The sequence below is a fragment of the Podarcis cretensis genome (assembly GCF_951804945.1).
Source record: "Podarcis cretensis genome assembly, chromosome: 7".
In the NCBI taxonomy this organism is placed as follows: domain Eukaryota; kingdom Metazoa; phylum Chordata; class Lepidosauria; order Squamata; family Lacertidae; genus Podarcis; species Podarcis cretensis.
In genome coordinates this window covers 45,678,454-45,698,337 of record NC_137176.1, presented here as the reverse complement: position 1 = coordinate 45,698,337, position 19,884 = coordinate 45,678,454, and the positions used below count along the sequence as shown (strand labels likewise).

Sequence of the window (19,884 nt, the reverse complement as noted above, 5' to 3'; positions counted from 1 at the left end):
TGTTGCTACTACTGAATGGCTGGCTCCAGACTAAGTCACACATAGTTCCTATTGAAATTAATGAGACTTATGTTAGTCACTACTAACTTTTCACATTAAATTCAGTGGAACTTAACTACAACTAATGTAATCTGATCTGACCCACTGAATGCTGTGTTGTGCTTTAGTTAGTAGGTAAGGTAGAAACAGCCCAAATAAATACGAAGTCATGTCACAACTGGATACAATGTGTTAAAAATGTATATTCCTGGGATATAGTAATAAGTCATACATATATTTTGAGATGGTCACCTTTGGAGCAGAGTGGGAATGGATGGGAGGGCAGGAGCTTCTAACAAACAGCATCTGCAGAGCACGCTTTTGAACCCCATGCTAGGAGACACTTGAAATGCCTGTTACACTCAGTTGTCACCCTTATTACAAAGCTATGTCTTTGTTATAGTTTAATCACTAAAACACAATCCCCTAATAGAAATTTGGGGACTGACAACACTGACAACAAATGGCAATGCTGTGCTGATGTCTCCTTCCTGCTTCCTCCTGCTAACCCCACCCTAGGGAGCTAATTCCTATGAAGCCATAGGCATACTTGAACTCTGGATCAACAAATGAACCTAGAGGCTGTGCAACAAACATTGGTACTATGGTGACTAGCTGAGAGAGTCACAACGGTTCCTGACTTCCAAGGTAGCACCAGAAGCTTGTGACTCTTTGGCTCCATGGAATTCTGACTTCTGCCACAGGTCACAGTAGAGTTAGAGGTTGTTGTTTGGCTGTGGGATGTCTAGACCCTAGGAGTGTCCGGTGCCAGGAGGATTATAGCACAGTGCAGTGTATCAGGTTTGCAGATCACAAAGGCACTATACAGAGAAAACTGAACACACTGAAGTCTCATTGAACATCTAGTTCAACCTTTAAATCTTATGGGATAAAATTGGACTGAACCAAGACCGCACAGTGATATTTCCAAACAGTTATTTGCTTCTGAAATTTTTTATTTACTTACTCCTAAATTTTATATTTTCTCATGATAGCAACATATGCCTTGGTATATTTATTTGGAAATAAGGTCCACTGAAATTGGAATTGAAGGTAAATATATCTATGACTAGAACATCATTAACTTACAGAAAGAAGTATGTCTCAGGAGCTAAAATATAACCAACTCGAAATTATTTTTCCAGTCTTTAATGCCTATCTTAATAACTGTAGAATGTGTGGTTCTCTGCTTTTTACAAGACATATTGCCAAATAAGCTAAAAATTTTTTTTTATTTTACAGTGAATAGCATTTGGAACATACATTCAAGTTGAACTCAGTGCTTTATCCAAATAAATACCACAGAATTGTATAGAATTGCAGAGCTGGAAGAGACCCTGAGGGTCATCTAGTCCAAGGATGGCCCGAAACGCTTAAGAAACATTATAAGGTGCCATAGCAATGGGTCAGGTTTTGCCATATACAGAGTACTTAGTGTTTCCGGCAGCATTGAAAATATTTTACAACTTTACGAGTTCTTCTGGAAACATGGGGCTAGATTCAGCTCCCCCGTTCTGCGAGCAGAAGCCATTGCAAGGGTTTCTGCTAGCAAAAGAGGGCTCCCCCTGCTTTGTTTTTCCCAAAGCCACTTTGGAAGGTTAGGAGAACCCCCAGGAGAGTGCATGGGTGGAAGAGAGGGCAGATTGATCCATTGAGCAAGCAGAAGTGGTGGCACTGACAGAATGAATTCCACACATTCCATATTATGCTGAGGAATAGTTCTGATTCCAAGAGAAGTGGAATCTGAATCGTTTTGGCTGCAATCCTATAAACCCTTAGCTGAGAGTAAGTCCCATTGAACTCAGTGGGATTTAATTATGAATAGTCATGCAAAAGATAGCGCTGTTAATTTTTTTATAGCTGTACTGTCAAGGCTAGTCCCATTCTGTTCAGTTTTTTGGTTCCGGGTCCAAATGTATGAACTGCTAACAAGGAATGGGCGTCTGTCTTTTCCTTTTGCAAAGCACTACAGAATATGCTTATGATTTAGAGTACAAGTAGTCCCATTGACTTCTAGCTCAGCATGTTGTAGGATCACTTTAGCTAATGATAAATTAATCCTTAACAGAGAGTGTCACTAAGATTGCAGACACTGCAGGAGCCGTCTTCTAACACACAATTAATCTGAGTCACATCCAAACACCACTTCAAGGTCTGTAAGTACTGAAGCAGCACTAGGTCTCTGAGACATGCCAGCACACTTAGAGCAATGTTTAATCAATTCAGCATACAGCTACCATGACAGCAGTCCTTTTTTTAAAAAAAAGGAAAAATGGGGGGGGGGAAGCACTGAAATGATTCATGAAAATGGTGGATTGTAATAATTGAGCTCCTACTGATTTGACATGCACACAGATTGATCTTTATGAAAATGCCAGACCAAAAGGGCCTTTATAATCAATAATTTTGGTATAAGAATAGTTATACGTATATGCGTTTGCTATTGCCTGTTTTTGTTTGCTCTTCAGTGTTAATATCTAGTGCTCCTTTGGAGGAACAACATAATTCCAAAAAATACAGTTATACAGTCTCAGGCCACTTTGCTAGCTGTATTCTGTGAGCCCTTACCATGTCCTCAGAGGGAATGAAAACCTGAATAACCTTCCAGTTTCCTTGTAGCACAGATATCATGCAAGATGTAGGTGAAGGTCTCACATTCATTCAGAACCACATTTTGGAAAGGGCTGCAAGACCACCCAAAATACTTTGAAGTTACTGTGAACATGATTTTCCTGTCATTATGCAAAGAACAGATGAACAGCTAAATATATAATCGATTCACTTACAAAACATGAGCTAAAGATGCTCCAACAGCCCACACAGCTAGCTCAGTGTGAATGAGATTGGGGAAAGATTTAACCTGACTATGCTACAGGAAATAATGTGCTGCACTGCTGCTTGATCTGTTCTGTCAGATTATGGCCAGCCCCATTCAGACAAAAAACAAAACAGAAGGCATGTGATATTGCAGAGGTTTTAAACCTTTTTAAATCCACGGCTCCCTTAACTAACTACATTCTTTCTGCAGCACCCCTTGCCCTCAGAGCTGAGAGCCTCTCACCCTTTCCCCAACACCCTCCCTTGTGGAGTGTTCCTCAGCCTCCTCTCCTTTCCCCTCTCCTTGGGAGTTCTCCGGGCAGCTGCTGCTACCACCCCTGGTCTCCAAGTGGTCCCCTCTGCCCCAAAGAGAGGTGCCTCTCTGAGGCACCATTCACCAGCAGAGCTTAGAGCCAGGGCTGCTGCAATTAACAGCTGTGCAAGCCTTTGGGAGGCAGAGAGGTGAGAGGACATCAGAGGAGGGAGGGAAGGAAAGAGGGACAGAGGCCAGTGTTGTCATTCAAGGCACCCCAGGGTGCCACGCACACTGGTTGAAAACCACTGCAATATGGTGATGGGCCATAGCTCAGTTGTACAGCACATGCTATGCATGTGGAAGGTTCTGAAATCTCCCGGTAGGGCTTTTAAAGACCCCTGCCTCCAGTTCCTGGTAGCTGCTGCCAGTCAGTGTAGACAGGATTCAGCTAGATGAACCGATGCTATACAGCAACTTCCTATGCTATTCTGTCACATTAATACTGTCACAGAAAGGGGGCACAGACTGGCTATAAAAAGTAACATATTCATTACAATGCAGCACATTACATAATTTTGGATAATTTCCTTCTGTGCAGTGCGTAACAATAAGGTACGTTGAGTACAGAGGCAACATGCAGCCTGTGCCTGATGACACACTGTACTCCATGCATTCAAAGCTATTTGGTTTCTGATCTGTGTATGTACACACACACACACACACACACACACACACAATATATTTATATTTTATTGAAAATTTTCAGTGAACAAATAAAACGAAATAAATTTTAAAAAAAGAATCCCCAAAAGAAAAAGGTGCTTGAAACTGTAATAGAATACAATATATAAGTACACGGCTTTTGTTTCAGTCGGAGTTCACTGGAACTCAGTTCTGGCCCCTCTCAAGTGGGCACCATTGCCAGTCTAAGATAACAAGGGTGAGTTCCGGCAGCTCTTTTCCTAGAAACATAGCACTGTATAGGTATATATTTAATGCTATTATTCCGGTGATATATAATTATTAACAAGTCATCATGATTTTTATAAATGCATTCCTGTATTTATCCATACACAATCTGTTTCTAAAAGCAACCCAATCCTATGTTGTAAGGGTTGTTACATGGGCAACCCAGTCAGATGGGCAGTGTATTATTATTATTATTAGTAGTAGTAGTAGTAGTCCATGGATCAAAGGGGACCAGGGTATTATCTTTCCAGTGAATCAGTAACAGTCTTTTGGCAGAAGTAAAGGCGTGAAGAGTCCATCTACGTTGACCAGTTGTCAAGCCAATTGGGATTTTCCTGGCACAGCAATGTTGGCTCAGGTGCCTTCCTCTCTACAGCAAGAGGGCACCTTGCAGGCAGAAGGAGCTCCTGTTCTGATCCCTGCTGCTCTGCATAATCACCTTGGTAATGGCAGGAAGCTCTACTACTACAGCTTGTCAGCCCAGCTGTGGGGAACAAATAAGGCCCTGCTGACCACATGCAGCTGCTGTCTCATTTGTTACCCTATGGATTCCTGTTTCAGCCCAGGCCATGTGTTTGCCAGTACTGGACCTTGTCACTTGCTTTTGGAACTTCGGTTGCTGCTTTGGGGCCTTGAGGTCTTTGTTTATGTTTCCTGCCTCTGGCACCTTGGCTACTACCACTAAAACATGACCTGTGAACGCCTGCACTACTCACCTCTAGCAGTTGTACTGACAACCAATACCCCCAAGGGCCCTGAAAGAGATTGACTTAACTGGGTCCTGCTACATATTAGCAAGAATTCAGCCTCTTTCACAACTAGAAAGCAGTTTTGCGCATGCATGCTGGCCGGTGTCTTTGAATGTTTTTCTAGAGAGGACCATTGACTTCACAGGGTACTTTTCAGGGTCTCCCATAGGAAAAGAGAGCTGAACAATTTTCTGAACATGGATGTAACACAACTTGTGGCACTTTGGATCGTTTGCAGGAATGCTTTTGAAACGATCAACCCAGCCACTGCAGGTAGTCAGGTCTTCCTTCCACCATCCTCTTCCCCCATATAAATCTACAGTATTATCATTTCAAAAACTTAAAAGAGGTATGTCTAAAGCCAAAGCCTTTCTGTGTGTATTTTAAGGTCAGCTGCTTAATCAGAAAACCCCTTAATTTGTCTGAGCACAACGATTTTCCAGAACAAACAATATCCCTCTCTCCCCCCAGTACTGTTTGTATGTCCTCTTTATGTTTGCTTTTCAGGAAAATTCCAATTAAATGTATACTGCATAAATTCGTGTACATTAAAGGGAGGAAAATATGAAATACGTTTATGGAAACTAACTTTGTCCTAGAGCCGGGTGTCACTTTTTGTTAGGTAACAAAGAGTGCTGCATAACATATGACTCATATGTCACATGAAAATGATTGGTATTCAAAGCTTGGAGAGCTTTCAATGAAATAGATCACTTATGGAAATAATAGAAACTGTGAATAATTTGGAATAATGAATAAGAAATTTTCTTGTGATCTATTTGTGAATGAAAAAGGGAAACATTCATTGATCAAATAATTTGCTTTAAAAATCATTTTATTTTTATCTTCACTACCACTACTACTACTGACACCTGGCCATTTCATCAGACCACCTGAACTGTTTCCATCCCAACTGGTCGTTATAAGAATAGTAACTTTAAGAACTGGTGCCTGATCTTTCTTCCTTCCTCTTCCCTCCCTATCCCTTTCCTCTTGTAAGCCTGAGGTCAGGGACTGCCTTAATACAGATCTTTGTCAAAGGGCTCTTGCAGCAGAAGAACTTAAAAGCAAATGAAAACTATCTATATAAACAATACATACAGCTACAATTCCGCTAATGTAGGACAGTGGACAAACTAGCCCCCTGGACTGCCTGTCTGGACGTTACATAAAAATAATATCCTCCATTGTTCAGTTCATTAATTACTGCTTAATTAAGGAAATATCATTAATAAAATTAGTGAAGCTATTCATGGACAACTGGGAAACACAGTTTTAGCAAATAAAGAGGAACAGTATTATGAGGGTTTTTTGGGTGTGTGTGAGTGTGTGTTAAAATCTAATCGAGCCTTCTGTTTCCTGGAAATAGCGAAAGTAGCTTTCTGGTGAAGTGATGGGGGATTATGGTTCTTGATGTGAGATGGCAAATGGATGGGGCACTGTCCCTCAGTGATGTGACCTAGACGTAAAGTTGCAAGCTGAAGAGAGAGTAAGAGCAATGCTTGAGAGCAACATTTGAGTTCTGTTTGAATTCAAGGCTTTGGCTCTGGGAGAAACAAGTCCCTTCTGGGGTGTAAATGCTGTCTCCATTGTAGGCTCACGTTGCATATACTGTATGTGTAAACAAACCATATATCATAAAGACACCACATTGTGGTGAAACCCAAACCCTGGGTAAATGCCCAGAAGCCCAGGAATCTTTGCTTTGTGTAGTTCGATGGAAAGATGGAGTATAGATTAAATAACAAAAGCAATGTATATTTTTAACTGTCTGGGTGGATTCTACTGTAGTTCTATCTCACCACACATATCCTACCTCTCTGGATGTAAAAATATAACAGGAGAGTCCTGGTGCTCTCTCTAAGTCAATTGGTGGTGGCAGAAGGAATTTTAAAGGATGCCTGGGCTTAGCAGGGTAGTTCAGCGATTGACCTGAATGACCCCCTAGGGACAGGCTCCAGGGACCCTAGAAATTTCACAGCCCCACTGACACCAATGGGACTATACCAAAGGTATAGTTTATTTTCTCCAGCTTGCCTCTACTGAGTGAGATAATCCTTGACTATGATCTGAGCAATAAAGAGCCAATTGCTACCTTAAAAAGACTGGAAAATATGTCAGATGCTACTTCTGTGTAAATTCTTTTTTGCTTCACAAGATCAAAGTAAAATTAGACCTAGATACAGATTATATTCAAGGATGTTCTGCTGGGGATAGTGAAAATAATGATGCCCTAGAAAAGAATCACAGCTATACATTGCAAGTAATGAATTTATTAACTCTTCACCAAGAGCTGCTTCAAGTTCCAGATCAAATTACCCATTCATGTTTGAGTCCAGCCCTTCCAATTTAGGAAGGCAAATGCAGGGCTATTTACCATCTCCTATTACAGCCAATACAGTTATACAGCTAATGCAAGAAATGCTATTAAGAACACTTCAACAAATTTGTTTACAGCAGGATCTGAAGCAGATAGCTCTTATCAGCAAGCAAGTAGACAAGAGTTGTTTTTTTTTTAATTTAAGATCTCCTTAAGTTTTAGCTTAAAGGTAAAGGTAAAGGTAAAGGTAAAGGGACCCCTGACTGTTAGGTCCAGTCGTGGCCGACTCGGGGGTTGCTGCGCTCATCTTGCTTTATTGGCCGAGGGAGCCAGCGTACAGCTCATGTGGCCAGCATGACTAAGCCGCTTCTGGCGAACCAGAGCAGCACACGGAAACGTGGTTTACCTGCCCGCCAGAGCGGTACCTATTTATCTGACGTGCTTTTGAACTGCTAGGTTGGCAGGAGCTGGGACCGAACAACGGGAGCTCACCTTGTTGCGGGGATTCAAACCGCCGACCTTCTGATCAGCATCCTAGGCTCTGTGGTTTAACCCACAGCGCCACCTGCGTCCCTCTTAAGTTTTAGCTTACCCCATCTTAAAAGTTCTAGGGCAAGTAAGAGCACTTCAAGCTGCATAGTCTTGGTGCAATGTGACATACAGCATAATCCAGCAACTGCTTCTCACATGTTATGTTAAGTCAGCTAAGTTATGTTAAAATGGGCAGGTGAGAAGTGAAATGTTCCAGGCCTTTCCCCAACTCTACTCCACATTCATATACACCTCTCCAACGATCTTACTTCTGCATCCCCCAAAGGATAAAACAAACATCATTAGCTGTACTTCCTGCTTGTCATAGAATCAAAGAATTGTAGAGTTGGAAAGGATCCCAAGGGACATCTAGTCCAACCCCCTGCAAGGCAGGAATCCACCAATAAAAACACTGCAATGGGTGAAGCATGGCCCAGTTCCCCAAATTTACCCTACTCTATTTTCCCACTATTCTAAGACAGAAATCACATTGCTCAATTACTACCACTACCCCTACACCACACACACACACACACACACACACACACACACAATTAAGGGTGAATTAGGTAGTGCCAAATACATGGGGGCGGGTTTCCTTAGTGGTAGAAGTGTGGACTAGTATTACACATCACACCACACAGTCCACAAGTGCAGTACTTCACTTTCCCCCATATATATGAATGACAATCATTAAACTGTTTTATAGAAAATAAAGGTATGCATTAAGGAACGTAATGGGACAGGATTATAATCATGGCATGCCCCTGATTTTATCCAATGCCCAGAGCACGAAACAGATTTTACTCCCTCTCAGTTGTGTGTCAGACTGCAACCTATTTATTACTCTGCCCCATAAAACTTGGTAGGAATAACTGAAACCTTAGAGTCACAGTGCTGTTAGGCTAGGAATGTCCAGAGTGAGGAATTACGGTAACTCTTTATCGCCAAAAGTACACTTACAAGTTAGGAAAAGTCATGTCTATCTGTCCCCAGCTTTAAATAGCTGATGTATTCTTATTTAAGATCTGTTTGATTCCTGTTGTATCATGCTTTCCCATCCCCCTTCTTATTGCTGCTTTTTTGGGCTCACTTTTAATTTATTGTTTTAGTAGATCGGTTCCTTGTGGTAGCAACGCCTTGCATCTCCTGGGGCATTTCTCACCTGGGAAGTTTTATACTGAAAAGTAGGATATAAATCTGTTGAACAAACACATAATAAGTAATATACTGCAATCAACCCTAGTTGATTATAAATCCCCACAAATGCTGAAGTTTACAAACTGATCTAGCAGGTATTTCTCTAGAAGTAAAGACGATGCAGTAAAGACAGCAGCATTTAGCTTAATATGAAAAGACAATGAGCCAAATTATTGTTTTTGAAAATATTCTATTAGCTATTTTTTAAAAAAATAAAATGCCTTGCAAGAGCTTTCTCTAGCTCTATATCTTTCTCTCCATCATCTCTGGAGCAGTTACTATGGTCTTTAATGTCTTGTCGACCTGGTCATGATCAATGGCACAAATCTATCTTTAATAAAGAAGCCCTTCTTCTAATCTTTCTTCCTGTCACCAGTGCCACTGAACCTCAGCAGCTTCTGAGTATTCTTTACACCTGACTTATCTAGAGGGTTTATTTATGTTTCTCATGTTTCTTTTGTAACCTGCAGTACAGAATATTGGAGAGAGCAGGAAAGGAGATAAAGCCATTTATTACTTTCCAACAAGCTCAACTTTAAACAACATTTGCCATAGGTTTTCATTCCAGGAATATTTACTGGAGGATTTTGTCTAGCTGCTAAATGATCCTCTCCATCTTTCATCAGGATTTGAAAGTTACTCTGATAGTTGAATATTACGGTTTTAGCAAAAGTCATCTAAGGCTGGCAAATATAATTACTTCCACTGTAATAAAATGAAACCATTTTTATTGCCCAAGAGACGAGCAATAGTGAATAACAGCAGATGATAACAGGAGGCTGTTGAATATTTCATTTAACCCAAGACTGTTTATCAAAGCTGTCAGATGGATTTTAGGCAATATGCTCTCAACAATACTACATTTGCATAGTTTTGGGATTCAAGGATTAGAACTACAGCAAAAAAGTAGAAATTACTTCAGCCCCCCTCTCACATTCTTAATCAGGTACCTAAATCTTGCTGCTTTACAGATCTTGTTAGTTTGAACCTGAATGTTATCATATTCAATCAGTCCTCCTTTTAAAATGTTGTATCATTGCACATGAAAAGAACATATTAAGGCAACAGTATAATAATTTATAGTCTTCAAACAATAAGGGTCCTTTTCACACTAGGACCCTTTGGTATGCAAGAAGCTGCTTCATACACTGTGAGAAAACGGGTCCAACTTAGTGATGCATGGATCTGCCAATTTCAGTTCTCTTAGTTTCTCAGTTTTCCATTCTTAAATTCAAATTTCCACATTTTTGCAGCAATTTGTGAATATATTTTTTTTAAATCCTCATAAAAACTCTTCGGCATTTTAGTGCAAATTTCTCTTAATACATTGACTAATGGACACATTTATGTAAGCAACTTCTGTTTAATGTAATGCATTTTGTATGTTATTTTCGATGATTATTGGGGACATTTTTGCCTAACATGCCAATTTTTGTAAACATGGCCTGGCCAATTGCAGAATTTGGGTAAGTGTGGTTCTCACATTGTTTAGAAAAGTACAAATTTGATAAATTTAGCTTTAATTTCTCCCCCATCCCCCATCCTTAGTCCACTTCACTTAGTGTAACTAAATGGGAGAAGTTCCCTGGGGTTCTCCCAGGCCTAACTGGAAATGCCAGGGATTGAACCCAGGACCTTGCACATGCTAAGCATGAGCTCTGTGTACTTTATCACTTCTGATAATTGCCTTTTTGCATCCAGCTCTCAGAAATGGAATTAGTACTGTGGTTCCATGCACATTTAATATAGCACTGTATTTCCCATAACAATCTCATAATGCCCATCTCCATTGATGAAGGCCTTAGCAGGTTTCCTTAGAAGTTAGTCCCATTTGGTTCAATACAGCTTACTCTTTAGAAATGGGCACTGAGGGCTGCAGCATTCATTTAGCAAGTGGTCTCCCCATTTGGTTTGTTTTAAGGCAGCTTTTGCTTATACTGGCTTATCAGCTCTTTTGTTAGCTGTTTCTTAGACTAGTTCCCTTCTGGCCTGGTTTACGAAATTACTAATTTCCTGCTAACAGCCCCACAGAGAGCAGTGATGAAGCCCTACAGAAATACTGAACTCCATACTCATTTGCACCGGATAGTAATATCATTTATTTAATATATAAATTATCCCAAGGAGATTCACAATAAGAAATTACAATAAGATACATTTATTAAAACCACATTCAAAAGAAAAACACTTTAAAAATTCACAACCTCAAAACCACTTCGGACAGCAGAATCAATGACGCAAACGAAGTGTTTAAAATATAGTTTCCTTTCCCATCGGATCTGAAGAAGTCATTTCATTGGAACTGCTTGAGAGAATCAAAATGTCTTAATTTAGCATCTAGAATAGGCATGGGGAACCTCAGATCCAGGAGCCAAATGCAGTCCTCCAGGCTTTCTCACCCTTGGGACTGCCCCATTGTCCCCCATCCACACCACTCCTTGAATGATTTTGCCTGGCAAGAATTAAAGCCGCCACACATGTGAGAGACTAGTATTCTATTCCGGACTGGCCATGCAACAGTCAGGAGATCAACCCGTGAATATGTGTGTGCATGCATGCATGCATGCATGCATACATACATACATGCCTGTGTGGGGTGTGTGTGTGCAGTATCACTTAATAAGGCTTGCCAGCCTTTTTACTGACTTCTCCTTCTGCTCCTTCAACAACAACTTGATCTGTAAGATATTAACAGGCAATAGTGCTTATCTCTGTACAGTGGAATGCTTTACCTGCTGATTTTTGCTGATCAGCCTAGTGTTAAAAAAGAAACAGACTGGACCAGGGGTCCCTCCCTTCTTTCTTTCTGCTTCAGTTAATAACCTTTCATCCAATGCACTCTGCAAAATAGTGGCAACCACTTTCTATGTTGGGCTGCTAAGTTATATGTGGCAGCACAGGCTGCATGCACTTGCATTCATAACAGCGTCAGCACATAGCCACTAGTGATATTTCTGCATTACCTGCTTTGGAATATCAATTTACCCAGCTTGCTTGGCTCTATTACAAATTTGAGATGCATCTCCCCCAAACTGCTCCAGCTCAGAATGTCAAATGAGATTCCTCATTCTATGAGATTATGCACATGTGCAGTCAGAATTAACAGATCAGGCATCCAAATGTCAATTGCTTTGTAACACATGCACAAACATTCTTAAATGTTAGCCTCCTTACTCTAATTGCTTTGAACTATGCAAGCCCTGCTTTTGTTTTTTGGCTTGATTCACACCATCACTTCAAAACACAGTTAAACTTAATAATGGTTTAAAGGTGTACATGCAGTATTCTAGTGCATGGGTTGAAAATAATGGGTGCTTCAATCTTCTCCCACTCTCACTGTTGTCACATGGCCAGGAATAAAGGCATGGTTTGGTTTGGCATTACATCCAAACCCAGGCTCATGGTTTGTGTGTTTGCAGGGACAGATGCACACATAGATTGATGCTTTGCATTCTCTAGTTCTTCCACTTCGGGATAAAAATGTCAGACCCAAACAATTCCGGCTGGGTGGTAATCTTATATGAGACATGGTAGTTTAAAATTATGGAAATATGATGTTCTGTAGTAAAAATAAATAAATCTGTTTTAGTATAAGCATGCTGCTATTTCTCATTTGTTCTAGCTCAGTCCAGTGGAAATTAACATGAGCTTCTCAAGTGCACGCTAACCAATTTAGTGGAAAAAGGTTTATTGGAATTGACTAAATAATATATTTGCTATGGACATCAGATTCCTCATGATCCACCTTCCAAATCATTTTGCACAATTTACCATGTAAATCAGCGCTATTACATAGATACATAGCATTTCCCTGTCCTTAATCCAAGTAATTAGATTAAACAGTATAGAAACTCACTTGATTAAGGTTTTACCTACATGTGAATCCTACTAAACCTTGTGGGCAACTTACCAGAGGTCTACTGATCCCTGTGATGCATGCAACATCTAGCTGAGATCTAAGTTGGCTATCATTAACGCTCTTGACATAAAACATGCAGCCTGCATTTCTTATTCAGCCACGTATTTTAAAGGCTCTACAACACACACAGTTTAAATGCACAAGTTAAACAACTATGAAAGAAGTAACCAAAAGTAACGTGTTGCTGAGCACTGACAATAGGACTTTTCAAAATGGAAGGATACACAGGTTTCCACAAACCTGCTCAGCGGGTTATCAAGGTTATTCCCTTTTACAAGCGGGATGTTGAGTAGTGCATGGGCGCTCTCCCCCGGCTTCTCGTTTATGCTGCGGTTTGGACCAGATGAGAAAGCAGCAGGACTTTTTTCAAAGCAGCGGGAAACATTCCTCCTGCTGTTTGCATTCTTTAAACTGCAGCACTAATACCAACTCCTCCCCCCAGCTGCAATATTATGCCATCACTAGAGGTATGAGGGAACACAGAATTATAAAATAAGTTACACTATACATCCGCCAACCTCCATTTTTGGTGTTTGAACAGGTAGAACAATACTGGCAGCATAGTTATGCTGTTGCCAGGCCTGAAGAGTGGAATATCTTCAGAAATTGCTGGCACAAGGGATATTAGTCACACCCTGCTGTTGTTTAGCAGAGCTGGCCCAATGTATTTTTCTGCCTGAGGTGGAGCAACAAATGCATAGTACTCAAGGCCAGCCAAGTTATTTTAGCATATGAAGAGCTGCTTCCCCTCATGGCAGTAAAAATGATGGTGATGATGATAACAGCAAATAGCAATAATAATACCTAACTAAGTTCTGCCGTTTCATGAACCCAAAATCAGTTGCCTCTCTCTTCCTGATGGTAGAAAGTAGAGAATAAGATGGCGCTGTCAATCATTCTTTAGAGAAAATGTTGCTATGGCATTTTGCAAAAGTGGCCATCTGTGTGTGGTTTTTAAAAAATAATTATTAAGCTTTCTTTTCCCCATGAATGAATTAAATCTTCATCACTATGGACTGCACACCACTAAACAAGTGTTCTTCATACATGCCGGTTGTTTCCATCATAATATACATCATCATTCTGTCTAATTACCCTTCTCTCTTCACCCATCAAATTGCAACTTTCAATAGAAATAAAACAGCTTCTTTTCTGCTTTTTGAATGAAGAATGAGCTCATGCTTAACAAAAATACTAGCCGGACATAACATAAATTTACTGCTCATCTGCTGTCAGTACTAGGAAGTATTTAAACAGATCCTGCTACTTTAACATCCTGTGAAACTGGGGAAAAGAAATGTCTTCCTTCTGATTCGCACTTTCAACATACTTACTTGCTAATTCAGATTATAATTTTCTTTCTACATCTACAGTGTAGTCACCATCCATGTCTGGGAAAAGAGTATCATATGGTAATTCTGACTAATTGAAATAAGCCACTGTGGTTATTTTAATTATGGAAATTATACAATTATAGAATGTATCAAAATTATAAAATATATTAAATTGCTGTGCAAAAGGTTACATTCATACGCTGAATAGATTTTAGATAATTGCCCTGTGCTTTATATAAAACTTCTGAGGAACTTATTCAAATCTGCTGCCCATTATTCTCGCAGAATTATTCCCAAACTATTTCTCTCCAGATGTTGTGAGGCTCCTGGCTCTCAACATGGCCAATGATGGGAAAATGGTACTCCAATCGTTTCTGGAGAGCACCAGGTTAGGGAAGGCTGTCTTAGAACAAATTCACCAATTGGGTATCCTCCAGATATTCTTGACTAGAACTCCTATCAGTGCCAAACCTAATCCTCTGTCCTCACCAGATACTTACAAAAAGCAATATTTCATTTTTTTAAAGAATATTTTTTTATTAACTGACCAATCACATCAAATCAAACCAAATTACATAAATTCCAAATTACACAGCCGAATTTTAAATTTTTGTTGGGGGTACCCATATTTCAAGTTCCGAAGGGATCCAATCAACTTCTTGCTTCTTACTGCTGTTTTAATGTCCACAAATCTAACCTTATGATGTTCACAGTACTATCCAGTCCTTTCTTATTATTTTTCCACATCTCTTGTTGTTATTTTCATATATTTTTCCTTTCTCTTTGTGACCTCTGATAGTCTCCGCAAGCTGGTTAGAACAGTTTGTAATCCTGCGTGGATATTATTTTTTTTATCCAGTAGCCATATCCAGATGTTTTCCATATAACATCACTTCCATACATCAAAACAGTCTTAGCGTCATTAATCTTCACCAATCTGACTCCTTTCTCAAAACCTCTGAGGATGTTCACTAGGAATGCAGTCTGAAAACAAATCCGTTCTTCCTCCCGGCTATAAATCCTTTGGCAAGATGGCGACTCAGAATTAATTGCTGCGCCATTCCCAAAAGCTCTTATTGCTTCTCGGTCTCCATAAAGCATACTTTTGGTTAAAGTTTATCTCCACACAGACCTTAATCATCCTGTTTGGGTCAGTTCAACTGACGGTGCTAATGAGGAGGGGTTCATGTAAATCACATAGAAGGAAAGTAATAAAGGTTCCCCCCCCCATTCAGTCCCATTGTTGTCAACATACCCTGCCTTTGGTGTATCTTCATCATAAAATATTCCTGTTTCTCCAGCCCATCGTCTTCTTTCGCAGAGGTCACTTAAATTAGCAGACTTCACTCCACTTCTTCACTTGAAATATGTGCATTTGCTTCTTTTGTAATTAATTATTCCAAATTGCTGCAACTAGTGCGCGATCAGAGACAGCGTCCAGGAAAGCCGAGGTCCACACGGGGGCATTCTGCCTAGGGCCCTCACCCCCTTCTTTCGAATTAGGGGGTGATTTATGGGCACAGCAGGCAAGGGCAGTGTTCTCCATTTCCTTGGGGCAACAAGGGAGACTGCCTACTCCCATAACAGCCTCTTAATTACCCCGTGTGGGTCGGAGAGATGGTATTGTCGGCCATCTTCCAATGCGCCCCCTAGTGGCCCCCTCACAAAAAGCAATATTTCAGAAGAGCCTAGTATTGAATAGCTGGCTGTAGCATGGATGGTTCCTAAAAAATATATTGTTTTACCTGTGGAAAACAACACTACATGCATTTGAAAGTAAGTCTCGCAGAGTCCCACTTCCTCCCAAGTAAGTGGGTGCAGGATTGCAGCCAGGGATTGATAGCTTTATCAGTGATAATAGGTTTATAATGCAAGATCTTTATCAGTGGCTAAGAAAACAGTCTATTTATCTTTTTTTCTTCTTCTCTGTGGACACTTATGAAAAGAGGGCCCTGAGAAAAATGTACTTTTTAATTGTAAATTCTGCTATTATTTTTACTAGATATTACAGTATATATGCTAAATACAATGCAAGGAGGAAAGGCCTAAAGCTAAGAGTAAGGGCAGGGCTTTTTTCGGCTGGAACTCAGTTCTGACACCTCTCTGCTGGGCTCCATTGCCATTATAAGAGAACAAGGGTGGCATTCATGGTGAGTTCTGGCACCTCTTTTTCTAGAAAAACAGCACTGCCAAACTGATGAAGTTGTAGCAAGCTTGTGGTGGGGGAGGTTTAGCAACAGCAAACAATACAGAAGATGTTGCAAGATAAGGTTTCAGTACGGATTTATTTACAGGAAACAAAGTGTCTAGGAGAAGCAAGACAAAAATGGGGCAGATAACAACGGAATGACAGAAGTACACAAAGGGATCCCACTGCATTTGTCACAGATGCTGAAAGAAATCGGGTTTACTAGGTATTGAAAAACCCTTCAAAATTTAATAAAATAAAAACTGGCAAGATTTTAAGCATTCATACTTACTGATGCGCATCCAGGGTGTCTCTATTTGGACACAAATGGATAAAGGGTGTGAATGTCAGTACAGTGGTACCTCTGGTTGCGAACGGGATCCGTTCCGGAGGCCTGTTCGCAACCTGAAAAGGATGCAACCTGCATCTGCGCGTACATGGGTCGCGATTCGCTGCTTCTGTGCATGTGCGTGATGTTATTTTGCGTGTCTGCACATGCGGCGAAACCCGGAAGTAACCCTTTCCAGTATTTCTGGGTCGCCGTGGGATGCAACCTGAAAACGCGCAACTTGAAGCAAGCGTAACATGAGGTATGACTGTATTTCATCAGCATAAAACCATGTGAAACCCACACAAAATTTCATACTGTGATCAGTGCCTGTTCAATACCAAAAAACCTCATCAGTGCTGAAATGAAGTGAGGCAGAGCACTTTGCAGGATCTGGAACAGACGGAAGGAGATGTCTTTCCCCCAGTGCTTACTTTACATGGGAAATTCTGACCCCCCACAATTGTTATCAAAAGTGTAGCAGTTTAAAATAGAGCACAAAAATCTAAAGAACATAATTCTGAAATGGAAGCTAAAGATGTCACCATGACATCTGTATTTCACCACAGTCATCCCTCTTTCTTTTTTTAACGTCTCTGCAGTGACTCTTTCAAATATCACAGAATGAGTTTCAGCTGAACTGATCTGGAATGATTTTTTAAAAATAAAAATATTTATAGACCGCACCTCATACAGAAAAACTCAGGGTCCTATACAATATTTACAAAATTACAAAAGAGATAAAATGCCATTAAAAACAATACTGATCACAAAAATGACTGCCTTATCTTAAAAAGTTTAAACCACTAAATAGGCCTGTCAGCACAAAAAAAAAGAGTCCAAGAGATGGCTGGAGGTTAGGAAACCTGCTAAGTTTCTGCTGGGGGAGTATTCCACAGCATTGGATTGGGGCACTAAATGCCCAACTTTAAGGCAATTTGCTTTCTGAAACACAGGAGAAAACTAACAGCACCCCCTCCAGATCTGTATGGTTTTATATCATTTGAAACAACATGTTCTAGTTTAAATATGGATGGTCTGCCTAATTACACTAGAACAGGGGGAGCCAATGCAATGTCCTCCAACTGTTGTGGACTCCAGCTTCTCTTAGCCCCAGCCAGCATGGCCAATGGTCAGGGATGATGGAAGTTACAGTCCCAACAGGGTACCACATTGACTACTCAGCTAACACAGACTTGATAGGTGTGTTTGGATGATCAAATCGTGGCTTAATATAAGTTAATATATGACCAAGCCCATTTGCATTTACCTTTGCATGAGCTAGAAAACAAACAAGACATCTTTCATTAACTATAGTTTGAAGCTGCTTTTTATATCTTCTTGGCTTGCTCTAAAGCTATTAACCATGACTTCTTTTCTTGGAAAAAATGGGAAATTAAAAGTTAATGGAATACTTCTGCTGGTTTGTTTGCTGGCTTACGAAATGAGAAGAGCCAAGGTGCTGTGTGCACAGGCAAAAGGGTAATTAGTAGAATAGTAGTAGTAGTAGTAGTAGTAATAATAATAATAATAATACTAATAATACTTTTTTATTTGTATCCCACCCTCCCTGGCCAAAGCCGGGCTCAGAGTGGCTAACAACAGGTTAAAAATAGCACAGTGTACATAAAATCGCACAAACAATTAACATTTGAATGCAGTTAATTTTGCCCCATTTCCAAACTATGGACACGAGATCAGGGATGCCACATGAGATTGCCATTTTCTTCATCCCACGAAAGCCCCTCCTTCCATTCTAAAACTCAATACTTTTAAAACAATATTTATTACATTCAGCCATGTAGAATTAAACAATTACATAACACTACATTAAGTCACGGGGAGCCATTTGCACCCTTTAACTTAAATTTACATTCAAGTCAATGTAATGCAGCCTATGTAATAGTGAATGAAAGCGACAAATGCAAATAAAGCCCCCAGTTGCAAAAATTAATATACCAATGTCCCAGGCACTTTGAGAGCTTAGTGCTCTGCTCTAAGAGAGGATTGGGAGGGCCAGAAAGAGTGATGCAAAGCCGCAGAGATGCACAATCAGCAGCAAGATATAAAGATAGCTGCCGGTGTGTCTGATGCAGGTCTCAGGGAAGAATAGTGAAGGTTTTGAGGAGTTTACAACCTGTAAGTTTGCCTATTTTGTTTGTCTGCTTCCTTTCTTCAAGAATCTTCTGAAATTAAAAAGCTTGCCTGATTCCAACATGTAATGAATTCTGTGTTTGTTTTTGGAGGTTCTGCACTAATTTAGAAAATTTAGGGAAAGTAGTAAAGGAATGTTCAAGTGCTTTCCATTTGCAGCTCATGAGACTGCAATACCATGCAGCTACAACCATGTATAATGGAGACACAAACTGAGATGAAGAATGTGGATCAGGGAGATGGGGCAAAGTATGAAAAATTTATTAAAAATACTTTCTTCAGCAGCAAAGGACCAACTTATAGTGATCTGGTCACAGCATACTATTGTTGTTTGTTGTTTTCATTATTATTATTACTAATATTGATGTTATTATTTATTGATTGCCTTCTATACAAGCCCCCCCAGGGGTGCTTTGAATAGCTGTCTGTGGTGAACGTGAGTAGTTGCAAATGATCTCCTTGTGCAGGGACTCTTCAACTTGCCTAAACAAGAAGGGCTTTTAAAAAAATAAATACATTTTGAGATGTGTGTTAAATTGGTCTGGGAAATGATCCAGTTTTGGGGATGATCTCAGATAATTTCCTGGTTAATCTGCAGCAAGTAGGAGGAAAATTCACCCATTCTAGTCAGAGCAGCAGCTGCAGTTACTTGCAGACATACTTTAACAACTATTATGACCTATGTGTACCATAAGCAGTTACATCCAAGAGATGTAACTGCCCTTTCACAAACACACACTAAACTTCACACAATACATCAAAAGCTAGAAACAATATAGATGAGACCAGCCACTCACTGTACTCCTAATCCCTAAGGGGAAAATGTTATAGGAGAAGAACAAAGTCCTGTAGTTGAAACAGTTTTTCACATCTGTGGAAGACTACTCGTTTCTTATTTTTAAATGCAACATAAAACATCTTCAAGCCAGGTAACTCAAATTATACTGGACAGCATGAAGCAAGGGAACAAACACAGTATCTAGCCCACCAGCATAATGTATTTTTCCACCCCACTCCTTCACAATACCCAATGCCACCCAAATATTGTAAGTATATTATATGACCTGTGATGCTTTACTG

The 19,884-nt window shown here is 40.1% G+C and overlaps 1 protein-coding gene across 11 annotated transcripts in view; it reads right to left on the bottom strand.

The window, feature by feature from the left end:
• DLGAP1 (DLG associated protein 1) overlaps positions 1–19,884 on the bottom strand; it is a 334,630-nt gene that overhangs the window by 119,154 nt on the left and 195,592 nt on the right. The window contains exon 1 of one of the 11 annotated variants that reach the window (XM_079982894.1): positions 292–407. The exons of the other annotated variants lie outside the window; for them this stretch is intronic. The gene's annotated coding sequence lies outside the window, so the exon portion shown is untranslated. Of the gene's footprint in view, positions 1–291; positions 408–19,884 lie in introns of those variants that run through there. 11 annotated transcript variants of the gene reach the window in all.